Consider the following 21,272-nt stretch of genomic DNA (forward strand, 5'->3'; position numbering starts at 1 on the left):
GCATTTTGATGTTTTTGCTTTTTTTTTTTTTTTTTTTTTTTCCTCCTGAGCTAAAATAAACTGCTAATTAATTTCTCTTTACCTGCAGTTTCTTGCTTTTCTGTGTTTGGAATATGAATTGCTTGCTAAAGGCAAATGGACAAAGAAATAAGCAAAAGACTCATAAAAGGCATGGATTGTGCTACTTGCTTTTCATGCAAGTAGCAAAGATTGTGAGCAATTAAAACAAAAAAGTTAATTTCAAGCTGTGATTATTTTAATAAAGATGCAAATTAGAAAGAAGTTTCTGGTCCCCTGGGAGAAGCTCTTAAGATCATCTCTAGGACTAAAGCTGATGAATATGCAGCCTGGTGGAAGAAAGACATTAAAAAAAAAAATCTAAAGCATATTTGAGGCCAGTCTTTTGAAATGTGAAACATTTAGTTACAAATGGAGATCGCTCCTGGTGTTCCTATGTAGGAACTGCTGCAGATGCTGTTCTGGAAATGTCCTGTGCCCGTTGAAACAGCGACAAAGTCCCCACTGATTTCAGCGACCGTGGACGTAGGCTGTTTGAGGGGGATTATGGCCTGTGTGGCAAGGCAGTGGAGTTATGGATGACGAATTGCTTTTGAATAATACTAGGTTCTGCGGCCTACGTACAAATCAGGGGAAAACCATTCAAATTGGGACATGGTCTTTATTTTCCAAAGTGTCTTTAATTGTCCTAATAAGTATTAGTCTAAATGTGGCCATGGAAGCTCTACCTAACCTGCTGTTGTTTCAAGGTTAATGTTTAGGTATTTATAGAGGCTTTTGTTTATCTTTTTGGATAAAAGATATCTCCGTAGGTAGAGCCTGGGTCTGAAACTGAAAGCAAGCTTTTTTATGAGCAACGAGTTTTTGATCAGTTCTTTTTTATGCAATTCTAGGTGTTGCCATTGCTGTTACATTTAATTTGTCAACTGTAATATTGTAGAGGGCCCGGTGTCCTAAAAACCTCTGGTGTGTTCCTTGCATGCTGACTAGCTTCTTACCTCATTTGCGGTTTGCAGGCACCTTAGATAAGAAAGAGAAGGAATTTTCAATGTAGCTTTTCATCATGTGGAGCATTTTGGTTGTGGTGGTGGTGCTCAAAATACTTCTCTGAGGCAAATCCATGACTGCTTATTCTTGATCTCGCTCTGTAGCTGCTCCGCGCGGATCTCATCCAGTGTGAACGGATACGAGGTGTTGGTGCTGAGAGAACTGACTCAGAGCTCTTCACGAGGGTCACAAATGATGAACGTCGAGAGGCACCGGATGAAAGAGCCAGAAATTTCTCCAGCTAAATTTAAAAGCTTGTGTTACCGTGGTAGAACAGAGGAGCACTGCGAGTGTTTCCTTCAGTAGTTCAGTCATGCAAAACCATTTCTTCGGTATTTTTTTTTCTGAAGTATAAATATTGCATACTGGAATAACTGAAAAATGGCTTTAACTATGAAAAGCCTTGCTGTTGAGCAAACACAAAGTTAAAAGTAAAAGCCGACAGGCAGTTATCTGTTAAGCAAACTTAACCAGTGAAAAGGTACTAAATTAAAAGCCACACGTGCCAGCATTGGAGTGAGGAGTTCAGAGTGCTAAAGGGAACTAGATGGCTTGGGGATAGGTAGCAAACAGCAAAATCTGTCAGCTCTAGGCTGCTGATCAAAATCCACACCGTGTCAGTAATATCTGACCTTTTTCCATACACCGAATGCCAAGATGCTGATGAGCTGCGTATGGCCAGCAGGAAGCTCCTGTCCGCGTTACAGGGAGCATTATAAGGGTGGGTGCTTATGGAGACTGTCAGGAGAGGCACTTTGTGGCTCCTGCTCTGGCAGAACCGAGTAAAATGGGAACCCCAGGCTACTGAAATGCAAATGCTGCATGTGCAGAGGGAAATCTGGAGGTTTGGGCAGGTGGACTGCCCCTAGCACCTGCCTTTGATGATAGCTGGCCCATTTCCCATTTGGAAAGGGAGATCTTTGGGAATCACTCTTTCACAGGCTACGAACATTAGGTAAAAATAAAGGAAGAGTATGTTTCTTACTATTAGCTCCCTAGCAATGCCATGAATAGCTTCATAGTGATGGGGGCACAGAAGTAAAATAAAACCAGATCCTAGGCACCCGTACGCCAAGTCCGATCCGGTGGATTTCTCTCTCTTCTGTCTCTGACCAGCTCTTAGGACACTTACACAGCTGTGCCATAGCTGGAAGCCATGTCTCAAGCAAAGCCTTTGTCCTAGACTTGATTTTGCTGAAAAGAGCATTGATTTGAGGACTCATATTTCCTCAGACAGGTTATGGGGGCATTTGTAACCTCGCACATCCGAACGCTCCCCGTGGTTCTGTTTATTCACACATCCTTTCCCCAGGGATTTCCCGTGAACCATAACTCTTAGTACCTGAACCGTTAACATCCCTCCTAGCAGATTACTGAGCTCACTCCCCCGTCCTGCCCTGAAGCTTGAGGAATGTTTCCATCCCTGGCATGAGTAGGTGGAGCCATCTGCTACCCAGGCAGTAAGCAGAATTTGTTAATGATTGTCCCAGCGTGATAAAAATATAAGCAAATCATTAATCTGTTTCACACTAAATTGTGTGGTCAGGGTATATCCCTGTGCATACAGCTTCCTTAGGCCCTGACACCCAGAGAAACTAGTACACAGGGGTTTAAGCAGGCACGCTGTGTGCGGGTCATGGCTAGCAGCTTGCTGAGCCTGGAAATAACGCCTGCCAACTGCAGAGAGGTTTGGGAGGCTTATGGATACGGTGAAAGGGGTCTTCTCTAGCTGTCTGTGCTCTCCCTGGATGAATTAACAGCTTCAGCCCCGCTGGCTGAGGTGGCATAAATCTCGGCAGTGCCAACATCTCACCCCGAAAACTCAAAAGCAAATGCTGAGAAGGAACCTGAATACGAGTGAGTTCAGGAGCTGAAACCCCCTGTCGTTTCATAGGGTTTCCTATAAAATTCTCCCAGCTGCTCCAAACTGATCCCTACCTCCACAATGTTTCCAGCTGCCTGGCTGCTTATTTGCTCCCCATCGTTAGTATCTGGGTTCTCTCCAAATAATTTTACAGAGATATCTCCATTTCACTCTTCTTTCACTCCTTTTAGGGAAGGGGGTTGATGACTTCATAGTTTCTTCATCCATAACGCCAGGTGTCTGATGTGTGGGGTGATATAATGTGTAGATCTGAAGATCTCATTTGGCCCTATCCAAACCTCAGTGCAATTTATTTATTTTTATTTTACTGCTGTGGGCTAGAACTCAAGGCTATTGAAACAAAAAATGTCTTACTAGTCATCAAGACTATTCTTCGTCCGAAGGGTGAATCCTGTTTCACATCAGACTGGATTTACCCATTCTATAATGCTTCGGTTAGGTCAAAAAAGAGAGATTATTTCAGGCAGCATATAATTAACCTGTGAATCCTGGTGCCACAGCAAAGTGCAGAGGTTACTGATGCCTGATTTTGCATGTGGAGTCTTGCGTGGAAAGCACTGAGGGGCCACGCTGCATGGCAGCAGCCCAAGTCAGTTTTTACTCTCACGGTAAAATTAGGCTGTTTGTGTTACTGGCTTGTTGCAGTCCCCCATCTGTTTCTCTGAGCCTGTTGTCTTCGGTGGTTTTAAGCTTTTGGAACGGATAACAACAAATGTATTTTGGTGAGCGGTTTGACAACCTGTATCAGTCTTAATTCCGTAAAAGAAATAAGGCAATTTAGACTAAAATCCTACCCTTATTCAGAGGTGAGGTAGAAATTAGAACTAGAAACTGAACTGAACAAATAGAAAAGAGGAAAGATGATATGTTTTGCTGAAGAAGGCTCACTGACCCTGCGAGAGGCTTGGCACGAAATGGATCCCTCTGATTCAAACTGATAACTGATAGCTTTTCGAGGGGAAAATGGGACAGTGATTCTTTTTGCCTTTTTTTGTTGTTGTTTTTTTGTTTGTGTGTTTTTTCCCCTTTTTCCTTTCTCTGAAGTTTTATTTATCTTTTTACCTTTGTGCTAGAGATGTATACGCCCAGCTTGCTTTTCTCACCAGGCACCATCTGCAAACGCTCCGCTGAGCAGCACGGGAGGGACCGCTTGGAACCGAGTCAGCTCAGGTACTTCAGCCCTTAGTAGCTACGGCTTGGATGCTTCTGCACCCTGGTTGCCAGCACAGTGGGTTGCAGGAGGGTTTATTAATTCACCTCTGATGCCAGGCAGACGTACCCAGCAAGCACGGGTTCGGGGCTGAGCCTGCGTTGGGGGCCACGGAGCAGAGACATCCAAGGGGCTCCAGGTCTACCACGAGCAATCTTCGTCTGCTGCGCTGAGCCAGATGTGGCTTCATGTGGCGATCGTGGGACACCTTGTCGCTGTCCTCCCACTGCTGCCGCTCCCAGGGGTGTGACACGTGGCACAGAAGATGCTCGAGCCGGTTGCAGGCAGGACCAGCTGCGCGCAGGCAGGGTTTGTTAGCCCGGGCTCAGCGCCGTGTCAAGGCAGCTGCGTTGCTCCCGGACCCAGCTTGGCCCCAGAACAAGCATAGCTTCATCTGTATGCGCTGCGCAGCCCGAACCAGTAAATCATATGGCAGCCGAGCTGACTTTGCGCAAAGGCATCGGAGGTACATCTAAATCCTGAGAGCTGACGGCGTTTTAAAAATCAAAATTCAGGTCGCAACGCAAAGGTAACTGGGGGAAATGTAGCGGCCCCCACGATCTAGGAGGTCAAGCTAATTGATGCAGCGCTCTGCTCCGGTGTTAGATCGGTGAATCTGCAGCCAGGGCTCCCAAGCACAACGATCATTAATATCGAGAGCAGTGCCAGTAAGGAGATGAGCAGAGAAGTTAGCAGAGCCATGCTGCAGCGAGGCGTGTAATACCCCGTGGATCTGAGCAGGCAAAAGGGAGCAGCTACCTGCCCCTGGCGCGGGAGGAAGAATGGAGAATCCCAGTGAAAAAAGAGGCTGCAGATAAATTCTGGTGTGTGGATATTGGGATGAGAAAGAGGGATGGGTACACGCAGGGAGCTCCTGCAAAGAAGTGGGAGGTTTCTGTAGCAGGAACTTCAGGGAGTGAAGGATTGCCACGAGTCCTCGGCTGGCACAGTGAGCTTGGAGTACAGGATTAATAAAATATGCAGTCCCTCCTGCTAACGGTGTCAGTAATCACCATCAAGATTAATGCTAATGTTGATATAAATAAAGCTATATGCAATTATGCTCTGCTAAGGTCAGGAAGATATTCTTTTTCTGGATTGAACAACTAAGTGCATTGTCTGCACTTAGGGTCAGAGGGGCTGGGAAGGGGAGGGTTTAGCTCGCCTTCTGAAAGATTCAACACTGACCACGCTCAGAGACAGGATGCTACATCGATCTGCTTGGGAACGACAATTTCTCTTTTCTGCAACAACCGCAAAATATTTGTGCTGGAAGTTCAGAAGCGTTTGGCCTCACTTAATTCGATACAAAAAGATCTTGGTTGACAGAGCGATATAAAACTGCCAGGGTGATCTAGTGAGAATCTTGTTTATGCCTCTGCATCGGAAGAGTTTGTCTTAGGAGAAGGCAGGAGCTTAAAGTACAACCTGAATGTAAACATATAAATAAACCAGTTTGGCGTTTACTTTAGGCTCTAAATTGTAGCTCTCAAAATATAAATAAAATAGCCTGGTATTTATTCTAGCTCCCACTTGAAATGCAGGCTAGCGTGCCGTAGGTTTGCTCTAGTTGAGTGGCATGCTAATACTGCAGACCTACTGTCAGTTGTGCTGGCGTACTCACTTAATGGCTTGCAGTTGTTGCTATTAGCAAACAGTAATTGCTTGTGATTGAAGATATACTGTAATCCCCCTTTTAATTCTTTGTTTTCAATTAATCATTGAAATGTCATTGTATCAGGACGGTAATTGTGGCATCTTCCGTTTTGATCAGTTTAAAATATACGTGCAAGGGCTGTTGTGTGAGATCAAGAGAAACAGGAGAAAGCTTCAAGGCTGTGCAGCCTCCTGTCCTGCTCCTTGCGAGGCACAACAAAACTTCCCGCAGCGCAAGAGATGAGGACTGGCTGTATCTGAAAGCACGCAGAGATTTCCGAAATAGAGCCTTCAAGCTTCCTCACATAAATCAAGACTTCTGCGGGTATAACGGGAGGGGGTTTGCTGGGCTGGGGAAAAAGGAGAAGGCTGTTAATCCTGGTGCCGTGGCTGCACGGTGGGAGCGTGGGGGAAGCTGCCAACTCCGTCCCCCTGCACAGCTCCAGCTGCAGCGGGAGTGCAGGCAGAAATCTCCCCCAGCACTACCCTTTCCGTCACTCAGCCAAAGTTTTGTGCAAATAAATAGCCTTCGGCGTGTACCCTTTGCTCTGCAGCCACCAGGGGAGAAGGCGGCTCACCGACAGGAGCATCAGATAAGTGTCCGAGGTTAAGGAGGACGAACCCGAGCCACAGAGGTGTCATCTAGGTGAGGTTTTCCGTACCTGCAGCTCGGCAAAGGTGTCCTGATCGATTTGTATGATCTGCCTGTCAAATCCAGATGAGCGTTGCTGTGCTGATGAAGGATTATAAATCAACTGGGAAATGAGTTGCGTGGCATTCTGCTACACCCGATTAGTTTTAGTACTGGTGCTCAAATCTGTCCAGCAGTTATCTGGAGTAACTGCCTGGCCTTTGTGAAGCTAGTAATGAACACCTAAGCTTTTTACAGTCAAAATAATAAATGAGGCATTAATGGTAAATTAAGGAATGCGAAAAAAGCCAGCCGTGCAGCAATTACTGTCAGTTAGCATCTAACTAAGATTGTCAGATGTGGAAGCATTCACGGATCTGGGTAAACGAAGGAGTGATAAAATCACCCGGTGTCTATAAACGTAAATCAACATCAATAAAACACCGGCTGCACAGATTCCGGGAGTGGACTCAGCAGCTTTAAAGCTACGAAATTTAATTTCCTGATCACCTCACCAATGAGCCTACTTCAGCATCCTACTCCTCCTGAATGCGTTATATCCTAAAAACGCATTAATATCTTCCTGTGCAGATGGTTGCACTGAATTCCTTAAAAAACACATATAATACATGTAGAACACCTAGGAGTAGCGAGGTATAGCTGCATCAGGGACGGAGTAGGAAAAAAAGGCTTTGCAAGCAGAAAGAGTAACTTGAAATTATCTAATTTGTGTTCTATTTATAATTGAGAGCCATGAAAAACCTATAAATCTAGTTGTTATAAGCTAGTTTAGAAACCTGTATTCCTTGGTTTTCAGATCGTGGCCACACGAGGAAATGTTTCGTCAACATTCCCTAAAACTGAGCTTCGCTGCAGCTGGCCAGCATCGGCACAGCTGCCCAGATCGAGGTCCACATAATAGAAGCGGGTTTTGAGTGTAATTTCTGACCCAAGAATTGGAAACACTCAGGTCTGGTTAAAACGCAGAAGCCAAGAAAAATCAGCGGAAGACTTCATTTGAGAGGATTTAGTCGCATCTCTCCTCCGCGGCCATGTCTCTCGTGCGTGCCCTGCTGGCAGTGACAAGCGTGCTGAGGCTGAGTCAAATTCTCCTGGCGGGCTAAACGGGAGCAGACGGTGTCCCCTCATCCTCAGGTGAAAATGATTCATTTCTTGCAACGAGAATGTGTCTCTGCCTCTCGCCCGGACCATCTCTCTCTTCATTTCCTTCCTATTCTCTCCTCTGCCAGAGCACTGCATCAATCATTTTCCTTCGCTGAGGACTATCTCTGCTGCAGACTTGTCTCAAACGTTCGGGAGATGAGCTCGCTGTCAGCAGACACCTCCTGATGTGTGGCTCGACTGAGCCGCCACTGACCCCTCGCAGGCACTCGCTCACACCCTACCCCTACACACCGCTTTTTTTTGTTGACCTGGTTATAGGGAAATGAAGGGGAAAAGCGGAAAACAACGAGCATGCAAGCAACACTGCCGGGGAGCAAAAAGCCCATGGGAAGAGCGGTGAAAAATCACACGCAGCAGAGAAAGTCTCCAGAGGGAAGGCGAAGATTTAGGGCAGCCAGACAGTAATTGCAGTGTTTGCAAAAGTCAGCGTGCCTGCACCGTGTTATTTACAGCAAACAATGGGATCGCTCGGCACAATCCTCTTTCTGTTCGCGAGGCTTGTGATTTTGTTATTTCGTTGTTGCTGTTGTTCAGTCCCCATTTGATCAGACTTCCCAGAAAATTTTCCCGACGCTTTGGCCTCTCAGATGCAGCTTTTCGGACTGCTGTGAGCGCTGTTGATATCAGAGGTTCTAAAACAAAGCGGAGTTGGTTAGGCTGGGTTAGCCATAACAGGAGTGTCGCAGAGCCACGGCTGGGTAGGCTTTGCTCCAGGAGGCAGGTTTCTGGGACAAACAATATCTGTGAGCACAGACATCATTTGCTGGGGGCGATGCAATGAGAGCTCTTTGCAGGAGGGGTGAGAAAACAAAATTGAAACCACTTTTGAGCCGCTCATCAGGCTGTTGTGCAGCTTCCAACCCTTCTCCACCAGCACTGAATTTTATGGAAAACTCAGGAGCTCCTGAGCTGTAGGGCTTGTATAAACATGGGTATGTAGCCATTTTCTACATTCTTCCCTGCCTAACACCCACAAAATATCCTCCTGTTTAGCCAATGTTTTTTTCTGCAGCATGCATACAACGTGTGGGCATCACTTGTGGAAGCAGCCCTCTTGTTCAGACCGCACAGAGCTCTTAACTGAAGGGGAAACAAGAGTCGGAAGTGTCACACTCTGTTCATAGTCAGATTTTGGGTTGCACAAGCCAGTTTTGGCAGAGAAGATACGGTAAAATATCGATGTGAAATAACAGGATATTCGTATGAAAACAAGTGACCAGTATAATTTCTGCACCCACGTGATTTTTGTTCCAAGAAAATACATTTGTGCGTGGTTTAACCCGTGTAATCTCATAGCTCAGTGCATGTTTCTCATTCTTTTGCATGTCCTTATGAAGAGGCGTCGCTGCGTAAACCTGATGCAAGGTTCTCCTTCTCCCACCAGCACAGGTGTTAACTGGGTAGCAGCTGACTCACCTTCTCCTGATGCACCACTCCCCGGGCACATCTGTGATACCAACACCTCCAGACATTCCTCCCCTGAGTCCAGCCCCAAATAATCCCAGAATTGAATTACAATATATGAGGTTTTTAAAGCAAGGAATCTGGGGGTTCTTTTAGGATTTTAAGGATTCATATTTTTGCTCTGCATTGTGAGATCCAGAAACCACCTTTCCTTTACAAAGAAAGTTGAGACTTCCCCAGGCTTCCCATTAATGAAGAATTTGGAACGTTAAAAAAAAGTATCTTAGGTCATGGGAAAATTGGTGAAGATGATCACAGTGCTCAAAATAAGCTATGTGAGCTCTTTTCTTCTCTCTACATACCAGATGAAGAGCTGTCTAATTTTCAGACTGCCTCTCATATAACTGGAAAGGAGAGGAACACTCAAAAATCAAATGATAGAAAGGATGTTTCTTACGAGGAACATGTGGGATTGAGGATTTATGGACTGAAGTGGGTTGGGCTGATAGACTGTGTGGACACCATACAGGCTGGAAAGGGATGCAGCTGGAGGGAAGGCAGCCTCCTTCCCCCAAAAAGGACTACCTGGGGATGTAGGTAAATGCACTGCAGTTCCCTAAATACACTGTATTTCCCCCCATGGTGAAGTACATGGGTTCTTCTTACGGAGAAGTTCTCCAGGGACACTCAGAAGCTGCTGTTTTCTCTGTCTCATCAGTGAAAGCCCGTAGGTGTGTGCAGGTGGATGTGTGCCCGGAACCTGTGGGCGTGCTTGCGCCTTGTTTACCCAAGGACACGGCAGTAAGGGTGGCTTGGTGGCACAGCCTCTCGGTGCGATACGGCAACCGGAGAATACAGGCTTTGTGTGGCCTGCGTTCAAGGAGCCACCCCTCTATTCCCAGGCTAAACGAAAGGTGTGTCGGGAGTTATGGGCTTCACCCGTGTCGCAATGCAGCATCTGATTGCTGGGAAGCCACGCTGCAGGTGTGCACGGGATATCCCACTCCCCGCTCTTAACCCTGTGCAGCTGGTGGCAAACGACAGGAGGAGCAGATTACATTTCGGAGCGTTGCACAGCTCCGGACTGGATGCAGCCACAAGGGCACGATGAAGAGGCAGGGTGTGCAGTAACAGTTCTGCCATGGTCTGAGCGTGTGGCATCAGGTCGCAGCAGCAGAGGTGTCACAGTCCTTCCTCCTGTGTTAAACTCATCCCTGGGGTACATCAAACGGGTATATGAGAAGGGACAGCAGCTCTGATGTTCCTAGCTGATGCTGCCACTGAAATTCCCCCTGTAACTACAACCAGCCACTTTTGATAGACATTTTTAACTTGTAGTTTTCCATTCCTGTGCATTCAGCACACCTGTGCTGCAAGCAGGGTGGATGATGTTTCTCTAAAGGGCTAATCCTAGAGATCCTTGGGGAAAAAAGGGTCTTTGAACATCCAGCACTGCATGTTGGCCTACTGCTAATCGGTAAATGTAACTTCCAGTGGAGTCTGGGAGGAAGAAAAACACCCTGAAAGCTGGTGGGGAAGGGTTAACAAATGAAATAAGGATGGGAAATTGAAATATTCTTTCTGGCTCAGAGACGGAAGGCAAAAGTGCTCATCAAGCACGGAGTCTCTTTATCTGGTATCTGACAGTGCCACGGGGGACAGCGAGATGCCTGCAAACCAAGGTCACTGCCTACCTCTTGCTCCGTGCTGGCACAAAAGGGAAAGCTGGGTCTCCAGCACAGCCGAGCTGATCGAGTGACACAGGACAGGAAGGGAAGAGTGGAAAAAGGCAGAAGTGCCAGCACCCACGTTGTCAGACATTCGGAGCTAAAAGGGATGAGGAAATTACTCAGTCTGACCTCATTTTTGATTAGATTTTCCCCCACTTATTTCTCCCAAGAGCCTGATAACTTGTCATTTGAAGAGGAACTGAGAAATGCAGAAGCCTACATATAACAGGTAACATAAATCTTCCTGCTTTTTGAGTGCAGAATCAGAGGAGAAAATTAAACAGGTTTAGGGCCGAATTCTGAAAAAAAAATCTGCATGTACTTACCCAGTGGATGAGATGGACATATCCAAATTGGACACATCCAAACCAGTAAATTTAATAGGGCCAGGCACTGGTGTGGACACTTGTCCGTAGGCATCTGTGCTGTCTGGCTGCTGGCACTGCTCTTGGTTTGGCTTTTCCTTCTGCTGATGGACTTGGGAACAGCCAGAGGTCAGGGTCCAGCAGCTTCTCGTGGTCAGCAGGAGGAAGGAAACCACCTTGTCCTGGGGGGGAAGCAGTGATATAAATTTATTCAGTGATATAAATAGGAGCCCTGACGGTGCCAGGTCAGAGGATGAGCCCTGACCTTCTTTATTTACAGGTGTAGCTATAGTCAATTAGGTTATCCGTGAGCCAAAAAAAAAAAAATGCTCAAGTTTTTAAACTGCCTCCTGTGAATGCTTTTTTAGGTGCCACAGCATCGCCTGAGGCGGAGGCGGAATGCTGGCTCTTCGGGGGAAGAGCTGTCATAACATTTATACAGGGCTGAGTGTCCTGCCTGTTCCCAAGAAACAATAAATCTCTCCAACATTGAGCAGATGTCATCTTTGGAGAAGTCTGAAGCTACTGCACCTTAGGATGAAGGGGAGAGGGAAGAGAGAGCGCGAGGCTCTGTGCTGAGGGACACAAAGCTGTGACCAGCTCCCTCACGGCCTGCACCAACTCCCAGACAGCTTGAGAGGGCCCTGGCCTAAGTGTCTGGTCGTAAATGTTGATAGAGTGTGACAAGAGGATGTGAAGAACCAGAGGAGGCTTTCATCAGGGTGTTGCATGCACCACTAGGCCCTACAACCTCCTCCCTTCCCCTCACAAAGGGGCTGTAGCTGCCTGTGCTGAAGCCGTGCAGCCTTGGGTCAGCCTGCTGCGAAGCGTGAGTGAGGAGTTGCAGTGGGAAGACCCATTTGGGGTTTCTTATATTTCAGGAACTCAAACTCATGCTCAGCTTGAGGTTTGTCTGTGCCCTGCCTCCCACCTTGCTGATCCCTGCCTGAGTTGGCTTCCTGGCCCTGCCTGGATGCCATGGACGTGTCTGGAGTCTGCTGGACTCTTGGTTGCTCTCGTTGGAGCTCTCTGCTCTCCTTGCTTGGGGGCTGTGGGACCAAGCCCTCGTTAGGAGGCTCCTGACTTGTCTCCAAACCCTGCACGGGGCTCCGGCCAGCCTACAGAGGTAAGTCTTGGCCTTGCTTCTCTGATACACAGGGAAACACTGCTTCCACGCTGCCTGTATGGGTGCCCACTGGTTTGACCCCAGGCCAGGAAGAGTCTGTTTGGAGCATCTCACAGTGCTGCCCCCTGAATCGTGGCCCTTGACCACCTCAGGAAGAATCTGGCATGCCAGGGGATGAGATGCACGCTCAGCTAAGACCTGAGCATTTCATAACAGTTGCCAACCCAAACCCAAACATTTGCAAGGCGTGGGGACAAACTGTGATGGGAAGGGAGGTGGCTGTCACGGCCCTGAGTGCCCCGACAGGCTCTGCAACCTGCCCCTCCTGTGCCCAGGGTCAGCCCTGACGTAGGACAGCTGTAACCTTAGATCAGACCGCTGCACAAACAGCTCGGCTGGGAGAAAGAGCTACGAGGAGTCCTGTCTGGTGCCTTCACCCACAAACCCTCCGGCACTTGGCCCGTGAGCTCTGGCTGTGCCCTGCTCCACCTTGCCAAGCCACCCACTTGTGCTTGCTTCCTTCAGAGGGAATGAGGAAGATGAAGGTCAGGGTAACAGCAGAAAAATTAAGGTTTATTTCCAGTTTGCTTGTTTAAGTTAGGATTAAAGCGGTGTGATTCTTTGCCGGTACAGATAAGCGCCTAACTGATTATTAATTCCCTTTGCAGAGGCATTGTGTCCTTTAGACCCCACTTCACGTGGACTGTAAGTCAAGTACGGGATGAAAGCCTGTTGATGGGGCCACATTTAGCAGAAAACACAGCTGGCTTATTGCTTGTGCTGCTCAGGCTTTTAAAAGGCAGAGTACGCAGGGCTCCCTGCTGATAAAAATATTCCAAGTTGCTGCTTGGCTCATGGGCGAATGCAATGTGAAACCTCCTCAAAGCATTCAGTGGTATTGGCTCAAAATATTCGCATCGTCCTCCTGCACCGCTTCTTTGGTTGCACCGATGTGCATGTGGGGCTCTGCTCTGAGCTGGATTGGGGAACTGACAGAGCTCTAAAAGAGATGACTTCTTTAAAGAGAGGTCCACTGTCTCTTTTTTCTTGCTCTGTTCTCTGATCCTTCTCGCAGCTTTCCCCACCGAACCCGTCATGTCGCTGCAGGACAGGAGCGAACAGTGGGGTGCAGGAATACTTCGAGCCGGTTGTGTCACTTCTACGTCATGTGGCATAAAGTTAAAAGCTGCAGTGAACTGCTTTGAGGTTAAGCTGCTGCCTCTATCCTCCGAGAATTAGCTGGGGAATGAGAGGAGAGAGAGAGGGAGCTCAGAGTATATGGACTTGCTTGGGGAAAAGCGGGTGGTTGACACTCCTGTGCAGCTTGTGCCTGGCCCCGCAGTGCTGATGAAGTCAGGGGTGGACTGGATGGACTGAGCTGATCCCATCTGATGGCCCTCAGATTTCTGAGTAACAAAATAAGCTCTGAGCTGCGCAATAAGGACTCACAAGTTGCAATTCTTTGGTAAGACTCCAAGCTGTCTTTCACCCATTCAGACTTTTCCATGAACCACTCAATTTTAATCCATAGGTTTAAAATGCAATGACTGCGTGATTACTAAATTAATGTCTTTCAAAGTTCACTGCATGTCGCTGGGAACACTTTGCTACAAGCAATAAAAAAACGAGATGAGGCTAGAGCTACAGGGTAAATCTATCCAGTGATAATTATTCTTGAAGGAATAAAAATGATTTGTTAGGGAAGTCGTTGTTGTAGGCTATGGAGGAGCAGGGGAAACAATCTGTGTGTAAGTCATGAGGACATCAGAAACAAGCCTGAGAAATTCAGGGTAATGTTTAATTACCACAACGTTTAATACCCCAATGTTTAAAAAAACATGCAAAAAAGTCAGTATGTATTTACATATTGATGTAGATGCAGAAACAGAAGAGGTGGTTCTACATGCCGTGGACAGCTGGGCTGTAGAAGTCCTTGCAAGAGGCTGTGGGTGCAGAGGTTTACCTGGGTTAAAAGGGAAATTAGGATTTGGGGGAGGAGAGATTTGTTGAGGATTACCAAGCAGGCAAATCACATCAGGTTCAGGAAATTCTCTGAGATGAAAGCAGTAGGAACTGGAAGAGCAGTTGGTGGGGAAGTATCACTGTTACTTTCCTTGTCAGCTGCTTATGGACACTGTTGGAAACGAGGCACTGGACTAACCGGGTGTCTGGTCCGAATCAGTACCCTGGTCCTTTTGCCTTTATGATCTAATTATTTATTTATTGGCATTCAACAGTTAACAGGACAGAACTCAATAATCCTTTAGTGACTCCTCTTCTCATACTATGTTTAAAACTAATCCTATTTCCTGAGAATGTTTACACAAACCAACATTACATTTCTTAAATGCATGTGATGAGTTGCATACAATTTAGTGAGCGTAGTAAGACAAACATCTTGCGTTCATCAAATACTCACAGAATTGAGGATTTACGTGACAAGTTACATCATGGTCATCCACAAGGATGTGGGGCAAATGCAAGGTTTTACCTCGTGTTACAATAATAAATGAGCAGTTCTAGAAGTGAACAAGTCTACTTCCCAAATTCCTAGGAAATGAAAGTTCAAGACTTTGCCTCTTATGTTCCTCCTTTGTGAGTTTTTTTGGGAAAGAATGAAACGAGCAACGTGCCCATGCCACAAAGAGGTGTCCTGGGCTGAATTAGTCAGGGTGTCCCCAGCAGGACAAGGAGGGGACCCTTCCTCTCCCCTCAGCACCGGTGGGGCCATACCCAGAGCGCTGGGCCCAGCTCTGGGCTCCCCAGGACATGAAGGACCTGGACACCCTGGGGAGAGGCCGGTGAAGGGCCAGGAAGGGGCTGCAGGGCCTGGAGCCCCCCTGAGGGGAGCAGAGGCCGAGAGAGCCGGGGCTGCTCAGCCTGGGGAAGGGGAGGCTCCGGGGGGTCCCGTTCACGCCCACCTGAAGGGAGGGTGCAAAGAAGGTGGAGCCGGGCCCTTGTCAGTGGTGCTCAGCGCCAGGACAGGAGGTGCTGGGCACCAAGTGGAGCACAAGAGGCTCCCCTGAGCCCCAGCAGCACGGCGGGGCTGGGGACTTCTTCTTGGGGGTCTCCCAAAGGTAGTTGTGGGGCTGAGCACCAGCTCAGGGTGGCCCTGTGATGCTGTGAGCATTGCAATGTAGTTCAGGGCTTGACTGTGTATTTATGCTTGTGTGATACAAAACATTTAATGGTGTTTCTTTTGACAGCCTGCCACCCTGCTGAGAGCGTGGGAGGGCAATGTGGCAGCTATGGAATAAACACTGGCTACAGACCAGTGTCCTGAGCTACCTTGCCTTGTCAGCCGTTAGCAGAGGAGCATCATCATGCAAGATCTCAGGTAAGACATAAAAACTCCTTTCGGAAAATGACTAATCTAAAACATATTTTCAGTGAAGCTGTGATGACTTGATATGCTTTAAATTGAGCACATTGAGGTTTTAATCTTACACACACTTTCCTATTTTGCAAATAGTTCAGACTGACTATCTGCATAGCTAAGATATACAGTAGTTGCTGAGCTCCACTCTTTACCCACACAAGATGTATCCACATACCATAAATAAGTGTCTGTGGAAGACATAAAGACTGTAATAGCCTTCTCTTTCAGGTTGGGGTGTACTTTTTAAGCAGAACTGTATACTATCAAGTTGGGTAATTCACACATGTTTATCTTGGAACCAGTGCCGTGGCCATCTGAAAACAGGATCTGTGTCCAGTGCTCTTGCTCACTCGGGAAGTATTGGTGAAGGCATTTGAACTCTAACAAGTTATGATGTCTATTTTTTTTTTAACATCACTGTCAAATGCCAATTTCTATGCATCCAGAAATATGTCAAGGTCTTTGCGTGTCAATGTGTTTATTTCTACTTGAATTTTAACCTTAGTCAAAGTTTCAGTACTTGCTCTGCACTTTGAAAAGTGCTCTGTTGTTCCCCAGCCATGGCTAGGATCAATAAATCCTACAAAGTCCTGTAGACAAGTGATCTAATAAAGCAGCCGTTTGTTTTGTGGCTGGCATGAAAATTCAGACATAAGGTCAGTCAAAAAAATGTGCTTTTCTGAATGAGGAGGGGAAACGAGTGGATGAGTACCCTGCCTCCTTCTAACCACCATGCCACAGCTATAAGAAGTTAATTTGCGTTTAGTGCAAGAGATGAAAGTGTAAAAACTCATCCAGTGAAACAAGAGCAAGTTATTTGAACAGCACGGCACCTCCCTTGTTGGCTGTCACTTCCACAGCCTCCTGGGGACTTAGGGACTATGCATGATTTTGGGTAACCGACTTGTCCAGGCTGCCTGACCCTGAATGCGCCATGGTCTAATGTATGCTAACCCCAGCCCATATCCCTTTGTGGAGGGAAACCTTCAAATATATTCATCACTCATTATCAGTGTGATAAGTGTTATCGGTGTTCAGTCTTCCATCAGCTCAAATTCAGTATCAGGAAAGTGGCCTGGCTGCACAGCAAACTAGGAGCTGCTCTGTTTTCAGGCTGTACAGTTCTTTTTTTTTCTTTCTTTCTCTCTTTTTTTTTTTTTTTTTTTGAACATCTTTAAGTTACTTCATGCTTGAAGTGGAACAATTGAATAGTCTGAGTGGCAGCAAGTAGTTTTGTGTCTAGTTTGTTTTTGCTAACCGTTGCTATCACCACCTCACAGCCAGTAGGTGAAACAGCTCTTCAGCAGCAGGGCTTCATGCGTCGTCAATGTGCTGGTTAACACAGGATGATTCTTCAAACACTCGAGTACTCAGCAATGGATGATTTTTTTTTTCCCCCAAATACTCAGTCTGTGCTTTTGTCTTTGACATGACGATGTGCTGCTTCAAAATAGAAGCAAAGATTGGCCTCCTTTCCCTGGCAAAGCTTCTCATACAAGGATACAGATCATCTCAGCTTATCTGGTTCAAGCCTGTCTGCACGTAACATTGTTTTCTTTGGAAGTTCAGTGTCTTTGTTCTATGTTTCATTGTTCTCAATTCTTCCAGTCAGAGCTGTGGCAAAAGAAAATTCAGCTTTTTGTTTCTTTTCTCTTCAGCACCAGTGGGCAAATGCTGATGTAGGAAACATTTTTACCTGAAAGTTGTTTGGACTCAGCCTTCAGACTTATCTCAGATCCACTGCCCATTGCAAGGAGGAACAATGTCGGGGGACTGGAAGCAGACTGGTGGAGCAACAGGAAAGGCATGGAGCATATGGTGGTCGGTGCAGCCTTACCGACAGAGCTGCAGCACTTCTGTATTTTTTCTTGTTGGCCACCTCCTTTTTTTCTGACAGCAGGTAGTGGGAAAGAACAGCAGTGGCTCTGCCTACAAGAAGTTGCAAAGCATTGCCTGGAGGGATGTTTACCCATATTCTCGGCCACTCTTGTGCTCCAACTCTGTGTAGCCAGTAAGGTGGAGCCCTGCAAAGCACTGGCAGTCATTCATTGGGATGCTGCTAAGCTATGATAACATACGGAGTTCACTTTTGAACATACAATGAATATTTGAAGACCAACCCTCCAGTCTTTGTGAAGGACAGAAACCTTGTATTTTTTCTACTGCATTATGAGAAATGGGTAGCAGGAAGCTTTTTGTCTCTAAGTCAAGATGAGCATGATCAATCATAATCTCCGCTGTGCAGTGCTAACCATCTGACACAACTTCTGTCCGCTCATCCCTCCTGGGCCAGTAACAATTCAGTCACAGCTTGAGTAACAGCCCTGCTCAGACTTCTGGCCACAGAAGTATCTTGAATATTAAAAAGCTGGAAGAGTAAAAGAGGGAAGTGAAGGCTGGAGTCTCTACTGCTTTCAAAGGACGCCTTTCTTGGGCTAGCAAATCCCCACTCAGCCAGACTTTAGCCAGCTCCTCAAAAGAACTTGTGAAGCAAACAGATTGTGACACCCTAAGATCTCAAACTGGCTTCCCTGTGCCTACTAATAAAAGCAGCTGCTGCTAACAGAGCCTGCGGTGGTACACACAGTTCTGCCAGTCACAGAGAGACGAATGATGTGCCACAGCACAGCACCCTCTAACATGCCCAGAAAGTGTGGACACAGCAACAGATCAGTATCTGGTGTTAGCTGTTACATATGGACGTGCACATGGGCAGGTGTATTGGGTTTACATGGCAAGGTTTTAGTAGTGGGGGGCTGCAGGGGTGGCCTCTGTGAGAAGAATCCAGCAGCTGCCCCATGTCAGATAAGAGACAGTTTCAGCTGGCTCCAAGGGGACCCACTGCTGGCCAGAGCCGAGCCATGAGCGATGTTGTTTGCGCCGCTGTGAGAGCAGATTTAAGAAAGGGGAAAAAATCCTGCTGCACAACAGCAGCTGGGAGAATGAGGAGGGAGAAACAGCCCTGCAGCCCCCAAGGTGAGTGCAGCAGGAGGACAGGAGGTGCTTCAGGCACGCAGCACAATTCCCCTGCGGCCTGTGGAGAGGCCCCTGGTGGAGCAGGCTGTCCCCCTGCAGCCTGGGGCTCCCACAGTGGAGCAGGGGCAGAGAGTGACTGTGAAGGAGCAGCGGAGGCGAAGTGTCAGGGACTGACCGCAGCCCCCATGCCCCGTTTCCCTGTGCTACTCGGGAGGAGGAGGGAGAAGAGGATAGATAGGGGAATGTGTTTTCGCTTTTAGTTTCTCACTGCTCTAGCTTATCATTAATATGTAATAAACTACATTAATCTCCTTATGTTGAATCTGGTTTGCTTGTGACAATAATTGTTGAGTGATCTCCCTGTCCTTATCTTCACCCTTGATCTTAACCCTTGAGCCCTTTTCTTCGTATTTTCTCCCCCTTTCCGTTTGAGGAGGGGGAGTGAGAGAGCGGTTGTGGTGAAGCTCAGCTGCCCAGCTGAGTAAAGCCACCACAGAAGGTGACCAGCTTCCTAACGGAGATCTAAAATATATAGAGAAATATCTACCAAGCAGTATAACTATTTTAGTGGTGCTGGTAAACAGAGAGATGTTGCCTTTAAAGGTAGCACAAATGAAATCAAAATGAGATCAAAATACACTGCACTGTAGGAAGTGGGCAAACAGCACCCTGCATAGATGAACGGAAAGATGGGTTTGGAATTAAACTGCATTACTGTTTTCCCCTCACCCCTCCCATCTCAAATACATAATTTTCCCCTAAAGCAGGTCATTTTATTTTCACCAGCAGAAAGATTCCAAAGCAGCAAAACTCAGCGGGGATGGAATCAGACTGTGAAACAAGCAAGATCTGCAGCAGCATGATGACATGCTTTGATGACTGGAAGATGTTAGAAGAACAGAAGAACTTTAATAGTTATTCAGTGCTCATGGTGCTAAGCAATGCTGCTATTACTTAGAAATAGCAACAACTTGATTATACTCAGATAATGTCCCCACGTAAAGATCTGTGAGTTCAGAGCTGTCACGTTCAATAACTTAGGTTTCTTTATACTGTTTTTATCCTGCTATTGTTGAGATGAATGTCCCATGAGAAGATATAGTTTGTGCTTAGTAACTGCCACAATGCCCGCAACAAGGAACGGGGATCACTCCTGATGCTTCTGGACTTTTTTATGTACATGGCACCACCAGAAGGAAGGAGGTAATCTGCTTTGCTATGCAATGTTCCCACTTCATCTTCTGCAGTGGCTGCCAATTGAAAAGGAAAATCCATTTGTCACCTAGGATGTACTGTAGTGCAGACTTCATCTTGAAGTACCAGTGCAAGAACTAAGCTAGAGGGCTTAAGTTTTACTTTCATCAACACCTTCCAGAAGAGCCTGGTAACACTGCTTCGTTTTTGACTTGGTGTCCAAGTGTTTTGGCTTTATGTGGCAAGGTTTTGGTAGTGGGGGGCTGTAGGGGTGCCCTCTGTGAGCAGAGCCCAGCAGTTGCCCCATGGCAGATCAGAGCTAGCTCCAACTGGCTCCAAAAGGGACCTGCTGCTGGCCAGAGCCGAGCCATGAGTGGTGCTGGTTGGGCCTCTGGGAGAGCAGATTTAAGAGGAAAACCTGCTATGCTACAGCAGCTGGGAGAGAGGGGTGAGAAATGGGAGAGAAGCAGCCCTGCAGCCCCCAAGGTGAGTGCAGCAGGAGGGCAGGAGGTGCTCCAGGCACGCAGCACAATTCCCCTGCGGCCTGTGGAGAGGCCCCTGGTGGAGCAGGCTGTCCCCCTGCAGCCCGGGGGTCCCACAGCAGAGCAGGGGCAGAGAGTGACCGTGAAGGAGCAGCAGAGACGAAGCGTCAGGGACTGACCTCCATTCCCTGTTCCCCTGCGCTGCTTGGGAAGAAGAGGGTGGATGGGGGAAGGTGTTTTTGGTTTGCCTTTAGTGCTCACTGCTTTAGCCTGTTAGTAGCAGGCAATAAATTACACTAACCTCCCTATGCTGAGCATTTTGCCTGTGATAGTAAGTGGTGAGGGAACTTCCTGACTTTATCTCAACCCATGAGCCATTTTCATCGTATTTTCTCCCCTGGTTCTGTTGAGGAGGGGGAGTGAGAGCAGTTGTGGTGGAGTTCTGCCCAGCAGGGTAAAGCCACCACAGCAAGTGAGCTGGGCACCTCAGCTGCTCGTCAGAGATCCAGGGAGAACAGGGAGAACACTCAATGGCCAGTATAGACATTGTGTGTAGCATTTCTTTACTGAACTTAAAATGACAAAATAAGAAATAAATTAAATAAATAAATAAATAAATAAATAAAGAATCAGTCCAATTCCATAAAGCTAAGTTCTAGGACAAGAGGGAGTGGCCTCGAGTTGCACCAGGGGAGGTTCAGGTTGGAAATGAGGAGACATTTCTGCTCAGAAAGAGCAGTCAGGCGTTGGGACGGGTTGCCCAGGGAGGTGGTGGCATCACCGTTCCTGGGGGTGTTCAGGGAGAGGTTGGACGTGGTGCTTGGGGACATGGTTTAGTGGTGACATTGGTGGCAGGGGGGTGGTTGGATCAGACGATCTTGGAGGGCTTTTCCAACCCTAATGATTCTGTGATTCGATGATTCTATGAAGGTGTGCTTAGCTTCATTTCTCACTGCTCGCTGTGCAATCAACGTGCTTTCGTAA

At 47.2% G+C, this 21,272-nt stretch overlaps 2 long non-coding RNA genes across 2 annotated transcripts; both read left to right on the plus strand.

Annotated features, from left to right (window-relative positions):
- Positions 1 to 5,682: 5,682 nt before the first annotated feature.
- On the plus strand, positions 5,683 to 10,847 carry LOC121066278. The gene is made up of 3 exons (XR_005817631.1): positions 5,683 to 6,462; positions 7,265 to 8,564; positions 8,645 to 10,847. It is a non-coding gene; the product is annotated as an uncharacterized LOC121066278 (long non-coding RNA).
- Positions 10,848 to 12,131: 1,284 nt separating this feature from the next.
- Positions 12,132 to 20,209, plus strand: LOC121066279. Its single transcript, XR_005817632.1, has 3 exons — positions 12,132 to 12,802; positions 15,464 to 15,594; positions 19,399 to 20,209. It is a non-coding gene; the product is annotated as an uncharacterized LOC121066279 (long non-coding RNA).
- The last annotated feature ends 1,063 nt before the right edge of the window (positions 20,210 to 21,272 follow it).

The sequence above is a fragment of the Cygnus olor genome, chromosome 2 (assembly GCF_009769625.2).
Source record: "Cygnus olor isolate bCygOlo1 chromosome 2, bCygOlo1.pri.v2, whole genome shotgun sequence".
Lineage (NCBI taxonomy): Eukaryota > Metazoa > Chordata > Aves > Anseriformes > Anatidae > Cygnus > Cygnus olor.